The following is a 12738-nucleotide window of genomic DNA, read 5'->3' on the forward strand; positions in this document are numbered from 1 at the left end:
GCAGCTACTAAAGCAACGAGTCAAACTATATGGCTTCGTAGGATACTTGAAGACATGGGAGAAAAACAAGATGAGCCTACTAAAATCAACTGCGACAACAAATCAACAATTGCAATGGCGAAGAATCCAGTTCATCACAGCAGAACAAAACACATAACAATCAAGTATCATTTTATTAGATAAGCTGAAGCAACTAAAGAGATCAAACTCGACTACTGCAGAACAGAAGATCAAATTGCAGACATATTCACGAAGGCATTGCCGAGACCAAGATTTGAAGAATTACGAGCTATGCTCAGAGTCACAGAAATTTGCATCAAGGAGAAGTGTTGAAATTGCTACAAATTTCTAGAATATTCTTAAATATAATATTTATGAAAATGGTAGAATATCCTAGAACTATAGTGTGTATGAATATGGTAGAACAATCTAAAACTATAATGTGTATGAATAAGATAGAACAATCTAGAACTATAAGTGTATGTATAAGATATAAGAATCTATAACTATCATGATACTAATCTATCATGAAAACTTCAGAAAGACTTAAAGTAATGTAAAAATATTTACCACCATTGAAAGGTTGGTGACTTGAGCCTATAAATAGGCAATTGGTAGGTTGTAATTGATTATCCAAGAAATCAATGGCATAACTTTCTTTCTAAAACAATTCTCTAAAATTATTAACTATCATCTAACCAACTATCAACATGAACACTAACAGAAAGCACCGGTAATAATATTCAGCATATAGAAAATATCTTTTGTTCAAGCACAGGACCATGATGAGGAGATCTCTTTCAGTATATAGTTTTATTGTAGCATTGTAATTGCCTTTGTTTTTTGTCGTTCCGTCTACATCAGTCATTAATTTTTGTATCTAACTATCGAACTACTGCTAGCAACGGTGAGTTATTCAAACGTGCGCGTGGGACAAGGTGACTTAAGTCTTCGTAGCTACCAGTACTAGTTTTTGAGTTTTAATAGAAAAAAATGGCTAGAAATTACTAAGACGGGAGCATAAATATCCGTTCTCAAACCCGGAAACCAATTAAACACAGTACCCTCTTCAAAATTAGCTAGCCAGAGAAATGGTTCTGAAATTTGCTTATATCATAGTAATTTTGATGATATGGTGCATGTATCCATTAACATCTGCACAGTATCTCGATGAGACTATAACATCCTCGCAGTACGAGAATATGACTATAGCACGACCAGGTTGTGATAGGAAATGTGGAAATGTTTTCATTCCTTTCCCTTTCGGAATGGGCAGGGAAAATTGCTATGCAAGCTCGTGGTTTGAAATAGATTGCAGAAACAATAATACTACTACTAATTCATCAGGTGAACAGAAACCTTACCTCAAATACATAGATTTGGAGGTAAAATTCATTGATCTCTGGAATGAGGCTTTGATCATCATGAACCCTATTTATCAGAGTGGGAAGAACTGTGAAAGGGACAAGACAGGAGGAATAAATCTGAAAGGAGGAAGTCCTTTTGTGTATTCCGCGCGTTACAACACATTCCTGGCCGTAGGTTGCGGAAACACTGCTTCCTTCTGGTCAAACGGAGAGGAAGTTAGAGCTTGTGCTTCCATGTGCAATGGCGATGACCTCATCAAAGTTGCTAATTGTCGTGGCAGGTAATTTTTATTTTATTTTATTCTCATTATCATTTAACTCATATCATAACATGTTATACTTATGACAGAAAATGCTGCCAGACGTCACTTCCGCGGCATCTTTCAGAATATAACGTGAGTTTTGATGGGCAAGAGTGTGCTTACGGGCTGATTATAGCAGTTAGGTTGGGTTACTGGAATCTGACGATTAAGGACGTAAAGCATTTAAATGAAGTTCCTGCAGTGCTTGAATGGGAGATTCCATTTGACACTTTTTACTCTAACATTTCCTTCCTTATTGACCCTGCTGTTGCTATCTGCTACAACACTTCTCTTAAACAACATCCAGACTACTATTCTGGTAAACTTTGTCGGTGCAGGTATGACGACGACGACGACTTCAAGGGCAGTCCCTACATCCGGGGAAGCTGCAAAGGTGTGACCCCTTAACATATTATTTTACTTATATTTGAATCCAACACGATAAATCATTTTCACTTATATACATATAATGACATCTTACTCGTTTATTATATTATATTATTATCTGCTCTTTCTTGATATCCTGTAATTTATATTGATTCTTCTCAATTAAAACACTCCTGCAACAACAATACTCTCCCAAGTCTCGAAGGTTAGTAAAAATAATAATTTCATATTTATTAAAAAATTAATTAATTTTATTAAATTATGTTAATCTCAATTAATTTTTTCTCTCTAAATTATCTTTTATTTAAACTTAATATCAAACCATTTCAAAAAAAAAAATGAAATTAATATCGAACATACAAAATTTCTTTAATCCTTTTTTGTACTTGAAAAGTCTTCAATATATCATATTAAATTAATGATACTCTCATCATATATAATAAGATAAAATTAATAAGAATTTGCTTATATTCATCTTAAATAGAAATGATTGGAAATATAAAAAATTATCTTAAACTTAATTAAAACAAATCAGTTTTAAAATATTCTTAAAGTAGTTATAAAAACTGAGGAAGTTACCAAAATTTATATCGAATTACAGTTAAAAAGTTTATACTTTTATTTTTTATTATAATTATAATTTATTTTATAACACATTAACACCCAAGGTCTTTGGTGTTTAGGGTGCATCCTCCCTAACGGTTTAATGCATGTTGTTAATTGAATCACACCTGGCTACGGAATCAATCTTGATTTTTTGTAACTGTTATCAGTTGTTACTTTTATTATTTTTTTCAATCAATTTTCTAGTCTATGTACTGTTATAAGTATGTTTTAACTTGATTTGGTTGACCCTTCAGGCCCGCCGCCGCCAGACATCAAAAGTCATGGGAAGTGGGCCATAATAGGTATACGCATGAAATGATATTTCTCTTATGATTAGAAACAATTATTCATTTGTTTTAATTACGCATCTATTTCCTATATATTGTTATAAAAAAAATTAAATTAATATACTTAAAAATATTATTTTTTAGCCCGTACACATATTATTTTTAATCATTTTAAATCCTTACACGCCATTTTAATCTCTTTAAATCCTTATAGCAAGGACTAAAACAGAATAAAAAATAACATACATAACAAATGATGTTTTTAAATGAAGAGATTAAAAGTATAAAGTTGTGTAATTATAAAACCAAATAAATAATTATGTTTTTATATATTTTATTTAGGGAAAATATATTTTTATAATTTTATATTTTTGTGAAATTTTATTATTAGTCCTCAAAGTTTCATAATATTATAAATAAAAATAAACTAAAGAGAACGGTAAATATTTTCAATATTAATAATGAATATATTATTATTCGAAATAGATAAAAATGAGATAAATAGTATTTTAAAAATTAAGAAAGAAATTATCAAAATAAATTATAAAAATCGAGACAGATCATTTTTATTGATATAAATTGAAATGTTAAACTCAAATTAGAATTCATTAAGATTATACTAATTAATTTTAAATTTGAGTTTATCTAAATAGGTAATTTTTAATTTATTTAGTATAACAATTTAAAAATAAAATATAAACTCTGTTTAAAAAATTTTATTTAATGAATAAAAATTACAAATAAAAAAATTAAACGCTCATTGCAGAAAAGTCTCATAACTTAAAAAAGAAAAAAAAATAAGTTTTAAAAATACTCTTGTTCAGTAAAGAATATTCAAAATTGCAAGTCAATAATATAATAATTCCAAAATAACACAACAATTCTTCAACATGCTTATCCGTTTTGCATAATTTTCCTTTCCGTAGAATTCTAAAAGAACTACTCGTGCTCAAAAAGTTAGTGGCATACCAATATATTCATTGATGTTATTTTTTTTTCCATTTTTTGTTTAATTTGAACCCGCTGTTTTTAATTTTTTAGTTAACAAATTTTTGCTTTAATTGATAATTTTTATTATTTTTCATTTCTTTTTTAACTCATTAGGTACGTACTCTTAGGCTTGACTCAGTTAGACAATTCATTTTTCTTTAGCTCATTACACTTAATTTCAGTATGTATGTCTTTATTTTTATATTACTGATAATAATTACTAATAATCTTTTTTTCGCCTCAAAACAAATTATTATTTTTCAAATAATTTTCTCCCACTAAGTTAGAGATTATCTTAATTGGATACGCCATTGCATATTATATATATACCTCCAAAGTGGTCTAATAAGAACATTTTATATCCTCCTTATCAATTTAACGGGGAGCAAAATAAGGAAAATTTTAAGTTTGTGACCAGCACCCAAATGGAGACATTAAAAACTAAAGTTGTAACATCGTAGATGGTATATATTACTGGAACTACGTACACTTAGATTTCTAAACAAAAACAACATCATGCGAAAGCGACTCATAATATAAGCAAGTATATATAACAACAAAACTCAAAATACGATCAACATATTTAATGTTAATTATCTGTCACCCAAAGGCATCGTACAGAACATAAATGGAAAATACAAAAATATAAATTAAAGCTAGTTATGTTCTCCTTGCATGTGACTCCAAGCCTTCATCTACGAGAACTTACACTTATTTCTTGAAAAAAGAGAAATTTAAATGAATAAGTCATAACTCTTCTATCCATACACTCTTTTCATGATCACTTATTTCTGATGGCCTTGTCCTCATTGGGTCTATAATGAATCTTTCAAACTTATAGTTGAATCTACATCTTTCAACTATTAATAATTCCTACTAATTTCTTATTCTCACAACTATTACGCTAGTTTACTCTCATCATTACATTATGGTTTTGTTCTCATTATTAATATTTTCCTTCCACAACTTTATTCAACTAACTCAACATTAATTCCTTACTTAGACTTTACAAGGTCAAGTTTACAGTGACTAATACTTAAGGATATTACTAACATTTATCTTAAGTAACATAATTTTATTCCTATCACTAGAATCTTCCTCTCCTATCACATTGAGTGGAAACAGCCTTTCATCTATACTTCCCCACAGCTGGGACTCACATAACATTATTCTAGATATAACCTTCCCATACCCTTTAGACCTGATATCTTATCAATTCACATTACAAGTCACATAGATAGTCCTGATCATAATTAATATAACATAACAACAATCATGATGGAATCGGGCACTCAAGCTTCACATAGGTACAATACAAGTCAACATACTACACTGTAACAAAACACATGTGTATGGTATGCTCCTTCATTTCTACCTCATGCACATGTGATACAAATTTCTAAACTCAAGAAAATAGCTATCCTAAGATCAAATGCTACCCAAAAGAAGTATATCATTATTAGTATCAATGCCTAGAACCCTCACGCTACCTGTTTCATCTTGTGACTAGTCAAGGTTACCTAGCTTTTGAAGTACAACCCAACACCATGGAGTCATCATGATCAATCATTGGGGTTTTCACACTAGCTATGACCACCCCCAAGGTCAAGTTAAACCCATTGTGAATCTTCATTGTCTAATTCATATCTACTATCTTTTCCACACAATAACTCAATTATGATTATGCATGTCTCATACATACCATGTAGGCAAGTGTTTATTTGGACTTCTCTTTACAAAATGAGTGAGTCTCATTCTTATCCTTCATGGGCTAGGTCCTTTTCGAACAAGATATCACAAGAACTCATTCTCATCTCTTACCGATAGGTTTATAAAAAAAATTATATAAAACCAATCCATAACAAACCTAATTCAAACCATTTTAAATCCATTTTAATGGATTGGTTTTATATCCCAATACAGTATTTTAGATTTTAAATCCAATCCAATTAATTTTAATATAGATTGGATGTTTGTTTAATTTGAATTTTTAAATCCAAAACTCATGTCCACTGCATGCGTTCTTCAAATGATATAGCATCTCTGTAAAAATATTCATGGTTAAGGTCATCCCTAAGTAACCTCAGTCGAGGTTGTCAAGGTCTACCAAAAATAACCTAGTTGGGATTGATAAAAGATAACCTTCTTCAAGGTCAACCAAAAATGGCCAAACTAGAGGTAGGTAAAAAATAATCCTAGTTGAGGTTGACAATAAATTGTCTCAGTTGGGAACAACTAAGAACATCCACAATCAAGATCACCCAAAAACTTCATTTGTTAAGGTCGATCAAAAGTACCCTAATTGAGATAAACCAAAAATTGTCCAACCAATGTCAACTAAATAGTCTTGATCGAGGTTGACCAAAAAAATTTCCAATCAATGTTAGAGGAAAATAACCTTTGGCCATGGTCAACAAAAAATAGTCATAATCAAAGTCGACTAGAAACAAGCCCAACTAAGGTCATTTGTAAACTATTTTATGGTTTAAAACTAAATTTAAAATAAAATTGGTTTCGAACTATATAAACCAATTTTAAAATTGATTTTAAACAAGTTTAAAAAATTCCAATTCTATTTTTATTCAATTAAATGGATATGGATTTTCAAATCTAATTCATTTAATTGGATTTTTAAAAAATAAATTACATATCTCATAGCATGATGTCACATGTTAAATAATACTTCTTCCGAACTAAAATATAAGCAACAAAAAAATAATTTTGAACCTAAATATAAATAAATACTAACTAACTTTTATCTTATTTAATAATAATTAATATTTTTATTATGTTTTTCATTTAATAAAATTTTATTTTTTGTGAATAATTTATTCTTATTATACAAGCACTATTATGAAGGATATTTTAAGAATATTTTTTAAATTAAATGTTATTAATTAAATTTCTTAATCCATGTATCTGGTAGTTAAATTTACTTATATTTAAGTCCAACAGGAATATTAAGCATTTCATTTCATAACAATCATATGTTAGATGTAATCTACTTAAGCAGATATCACTGACATATACATCTTCAAGAGACATAATTATACATGTCTCTTTGGTACAATAATAATCAGTCACATTTCAGATCTCATAGCTTCATGTCACAAGTTAAGTAATATTAAGCATTTCATGTCATCATGCTATCAACAAGAGGTTTAATCTACATAAGCACATATCAATGATGATACTGACATCCTCAAGACGCATAGTCAAACATATGGCTCTATGCTAGTAGGTCTCATTCAGCTACATTAACTATGCTTGTTTAACGAAACTAAATCTTGCTTAGTGATTCAATACAATATTTCTAAAACAATTCTCCCTTTAATTTTGGTCAATTAATGAAATTGAGTCTCAATCAACGAATTTTATCCTCTATTCTCACTCTCGCTCATCAATTTTTTACTTTGTTCCTACTTTTGCTCAACAAGAAAAAGCCTCGACGAATCCAATCTAGGGGTTCACCCATGCTCACTATCTAATTTTTGTTAAGCAAGGCCCACCCTTGCTCACACTACAAGAAAAATAACTTATACCTACAGTCAAAAACTGTCATTATAAATAAAAAATCCGTAGGTAAATGTATGATAGACTTTGTCCTACGGACAATTCTTCCGTCAACTTTGAGGGACTTATAATGACGGCTAATTGTCTGTCACTATAGATTTTACCTACTATGTATAGTGTGTAGGTAAAAATCATTAACTTCTACTTACATCTCCTAATTGTAGGTAAAAGTCTTTAATATGTACCTATCATCTTCAATTGTAGGTAAATGCATAAAACATCAACTAAAGATACTGCCCATTTGGATAAGCTTTCCTATGGCAAAGAAACATTTTTTCAGCATTGAAAAGTACTACCCATTTCAGGATTCAGTGGCCAAATTGTCTGCCTCTTGAAAATTCTTCTCCTTAGATTTCAATGCCTCTGCTGCTTGGGCTTATTCCCACAAAGAGCCAGCTGTTGAAAATTGAAAATACAAACAAAACCCAAATACTCTTAAAATCATAGTGTATTTACTTGGCAATAGGCAGTAATTAATTCTGGTCTCAAGATACAAAATCGAGAACCAAGTCCAGTATAGTTGGCATCACGAGGAGTTACTCTGTGACCAGTTGTCACGATGGTGGTGGTGGTCCCAAATAGGCAGAGGAGGTGGTATAGGTAAAGAGGGCAGGTTAAGTGGACTAACAGTAACCTCCTCCTGACCTACAATTTGATCCCTACTATGCTGCTCAAGGTCCTGCTCTACTGAGGCAGAAGAAAGAGTTGTTTCTTGCAATTCCCAGTTAATGCTAGCATGACCTTGCCTTTCAACATATGACTGTATCAACTGATCAAGACTCTCACGAAAGCTGCTACGAAGGAGGTTAGAGACACTTCTCCTGCAAGATGAACAAAAAGATTTACTCTAGATTATAACTTTCATATTAGAAAGATAATTGCAGTAACTCTTCACTTGTATTTACATACCTATTAAGAAGTTCCCTGAGTTCAACACTGTACACGTTGTCATCTTCAAGAAAATAAAATCCATGAATTCTACCAACTGGAGCACTTTCATGATCAGAAGGTCCTCCCAACCAATTTTTCACTCATTTGCTGTATTATTGAGCTGATTATCATCGACATTTTCCTCAATGCTATTTCTCCATTCGGTATTATTCTAATACCACTAACTTCCTTCATTTTCAAAAACTTCTTTCCCCAGTCCACTAGTTTGTAAAGAGAGAATATTATGAAATTATCATTCAGAGCATTTGAATTTCTTTACCTCTTCTGGAATTTTCTCCAGAGTTCTCATCAACTAAACCAAAGTTTGGATCATCTTACACGCAAAACTCCTGAAGATTACACCAAATACAAACAATAGTAGTTTAATTAGTGAGTTAACATGATAATTTCACTTCAGATCTAAATTATATTCTCTTTTGCAACATCAATCTCATCTGCTGGGGTGTAATTTCTGAATAGCTTCATGAAGGAATTGATCAACCTGATTGATGACATCATCGAAAACCTCATCGCCACTGGACAAAGGAGGCAGAATAGGAGGCGGCATAGCATCGTCATCATCCACGACACATTGGTGAGGTTGCTTAGAATCGTTGTTGAAAGAGAGCATGAGGTTCAAGCGATTCATGGACTCATTTGAATCAGCGACCTCCCATGACTTGGGGGCTCTGAAATCCCCTACAGAGCTCTCCATGGAGAAACTGCAAAGAGAAGAAAGGGATTTGTGGAGGGTTAGGGAATCGAACCTAATTTTGTCGGCGGCGCGTGGGGCTCACTGGATTTCGGTGCTGCTGTGGCGACCTCTTTTGCGCTCTTCTGCACCGAGCACCGCTACTCCGACTGCCATGATTGCTCCTACGACTACAAGGTTGTTGGGAGAAAGGCCATAGCGAGAGAAAACCCTGTCGTGAAGGCCGCGAAGATCGTCAAGGTCTAAAAACCCTAAATCGGAGAACAAAAATCTCCAAGAAATCGAACAAATTGCTGGGAAAAAGAAGGGGATACCACGAAAACGAAATAATAATCTAATAATTGTTTTGCTTCTAAACCCTAAATTGGAGCTGAGCTTCAGTCAGGTTATAGTTTTAATAAAATATTTTAAAATTATAATATTGTTAATTTATTTTAAAATAGATGTCAGCATAGACCATGGTGCACAACTTTTAATTAGCATTAGATTAGATTCATTATTTCAGGATAATTTTGTAGTAGTGGCTGTAGGTATAAGTTTTTATAAGGTTTTACCTACATCACATAGTTGTAGGTATTTTTTATTTTTTATTTACCAAGATTTACTTATACTAAAAAATGTAAGTATAAGTCTTTGAATTTAACCTACATTGAATAATGGTAGGTAATAAAATATTTTTAGATTTTATCTACACTAATTCATGTCTGTAGATAGAGGTGTTTGTATGTATAAGGCATTTTTCTTGTAATGGATCAGGAGATCCCTTCCAAGGACATGCCCTAGCTTTTAGGCCCCTCTCACTTATCGAGGCTCCATTCTCACTAAGTGAATCCCTTCCATTTTCAATGCAAATGGTTTTAATAGTTTTGAAGCTTTAGACTTGTTATTCATTAAGTGGATCCATGCCATTTCTTGTAGTTATGACTGTAGTTAGAAATTAGAGATTTCGATCATTAGTACGTAGCTGGATGGAAAAAACAGCCTCCCCGCATCATAATATTGAAATACATGAAATGACTGAACAGAAAAATTGTTATTTGAATTGAATGGGAGACTTTTAAACTTATAAGAAGGACTTCGTGAAGAACAAATTGTTTTTATTTGTTTACAAAGAACAAATTGGTTTCAAGGAAATGAAACCTGAACCATCGATTTGTTAAAAATTTGGAAGTTTCTCGAATCTCAAATATAAGAAAAAAAAATTGATTCACACTAACTAAAAAAATTAATTAATACACATTTAATTTTCATAATCTCAATTAAATAATAATTTTTTTTCTGATTTAATTTCATTAGAACTTGATATTATGAATAAAAAAACATAAAATGAAAAATATGAGTGTACAGGGGCACTCATATCAATTAACTAAGTGCAGGATTTAGATTTGGAAATTAGATTGATTAATGGAATAGCTCACACCAATATTTGAAGTACCCACATGGGTGTTGTAACTTGTAACCGGAGCTTAATATTGTTGCAAGAATGTGAAAAACTTTATGATCGATTGAATTGAAGATTCATAAAAAAAATAATACAAATATATTAAATCTCAACCCATTATATATAATTATATGATATATATTTAATTTTTCTCTTTCATATAACATATTTTCCTCTATCATGTCCTAAAATATATATTTGCTTATCAATTTAACCCTAGCTACAAAATTTAAATGCGTAGGAGTTTTTTCAAGCCTCGGGACCATCATTCTACTCTTTGGTTTGTGGTGGTTGCGTAAAGTTGTAAGGAAAAAGATAGCAAAGAAACGCAAAGAAAAGTTCTTCAAACAAAATGGAGGATTGTTGTTAGAACAAAGACTATCTACTGGTGAAGATAATGTTGACAAAACTAAACTCTTTAGCTTAAAGGAATTAGGAAAGGCCACTGATCACTTTAATATAAATAGAATACTTGGAAAAGGAGGTCAAGGTACAGTTTACAAAGGTATGTTAGTAGATGGAAAAATTGTTGCAGTGAAAAAATTTAAGGTCAACGGAAATGTTGAAGAATTCATCAACGAATTTGTCATTCTTTCACAAATTAACCACAGAAATGTGGTTAAGTTGTTAGGATGTTGTTTGGAGACTGAAATCCCATTGCTTGTTTATGAATTCATTCCCAATGGTAACCTTTATGAATATTTACTTGGACAAAATGATGAGTTACCAAATGCTTGGGAAATGCGTTTGAGAATTGCCACTGAAGTTGCTGGAGCTCTATTTTACTTGCACTCAGCTGCTTCTCAACCCATTTATCATAGAGATGTGAAGTCAACAAATATATTATTGGATGAGAAGTATAAGGCAAAAGTAGCAGACTTTGGTGCATCAAGAATGGTATCCATTGAAGCCACTCACCTCACTACAGCAGTTCAAGGAACTTTGGATACTTAGATCCTGAATATTTTCAGACGAGTCAATTCACAGAGAAGAGTGATGTCTACAGCTTTGGAGTGGTTCTTGTTGAACTTTTAACAGGACAAAAACCAATATCCTCAGTGAAAGAACAAGGACTTCAAAGTTTAGCTTCGTATTTTCTTCTTTGTATGGAGGAAAATCGTTTGTTTGATATTGTTGATGCAAGAGTCATGCAGGAAGGGGAGAAAGAACACATCATTGTAGTTGCCAATCTTGTAAGAAGATGCTTACAGTTGAATGGTAGAAAGCGACCAACTATGAAAGAAGTCTCATTAGAATTGGAAAGAATCCAAAAACTGGGAAAACAGTGTAATGCACAAGAGCACCAAGAAGAACTTGAGCTTGCTGGAAATGAAGATAGCCAATTTTGGGCTGCGTATTCTACAACTTCGACTGCAGGGCAAACTTCAGACAGCAAAACATCAACCTTGGAGATTATGCCTATTCTTATCAAATAATTGTTGAATTCTCTTAACTTTTGTTGTGTGAAAAATTAATAATAAAAAAAAAAAAAACCATTTTGGTTAGACACATGGAAGAATGTAACGTTCAAAAGCATAATTATGGTATGATAGAACCTTGTTCCTTGTAAGCTATTCAAGGAGGTAGCTTAAAACTATGAAAAATAGCCAATCTTTTTATCATGACTTAAATAATCCTCCGATGAGTTTTCATCTTTTATCTTGTTTCGTATGAAAATAGACTCAGAATTTTCCAAAGAGTATTCATTTGCTTAAAACATAAAAAAATGAAGTCAAGACTCTTTGAAATCTTATTACCACATCCCACTCACTCTCCTTGGCATATTTATCTCAACACTCCGAAGCTTATTATTTGATAGAGATAACTTGCAGTGTATACTACAAAGTACTAACAAATACGACACAACAAAAATTAAGATCTTTACAACTCTTATTATTCTAAAACCTACGTAAAATGCCTATCTTACAATTAAATCAAACCATTTCTGGGGTTTCAGAGAGGAGGCTACATGTCCAAGGCAAAATTTCCCATCGACAATATATGACCATTTTATATTTTTGAAATTCATTTATGATCATAGACCATGAAATAATGGTATACACGTAACATGTATAATATTAATAAAACACCCATGTCCGTCCTTGGGAGCACAAGTACTTGTATTGAGCATGACTATCTACTT

At 31.7% G+C, this 12738-nt stretch overlaps 1 pseudogene; it reads left to right on the forward strand.

The window, feature by feature from the left end:
• Positions 1-1007: 1007 nt before the first annotated feature.
• On the forward strand, positions 1008-12278 carry LOC100800922 (putative wall-associated receptor kinase-like 16; annotated as a pseudogene).
• The last annotated feature ends 460 nt before the right edge of the window (positions 12279-12738 follow it).

This window comes from Glycine max, chromosome 9 (assembly GCF_000004515.6).
Source record: "Glycine max cultivar Williams 82 chromosome 9, Glycine_max_v4.0, whole genome shotgun sequence".
NCBI lineage: Eukaryota > Viridiplantae > Streptophyta > Magnoliopsida > Fabales > Fabaceae > Glycine > Glycine max.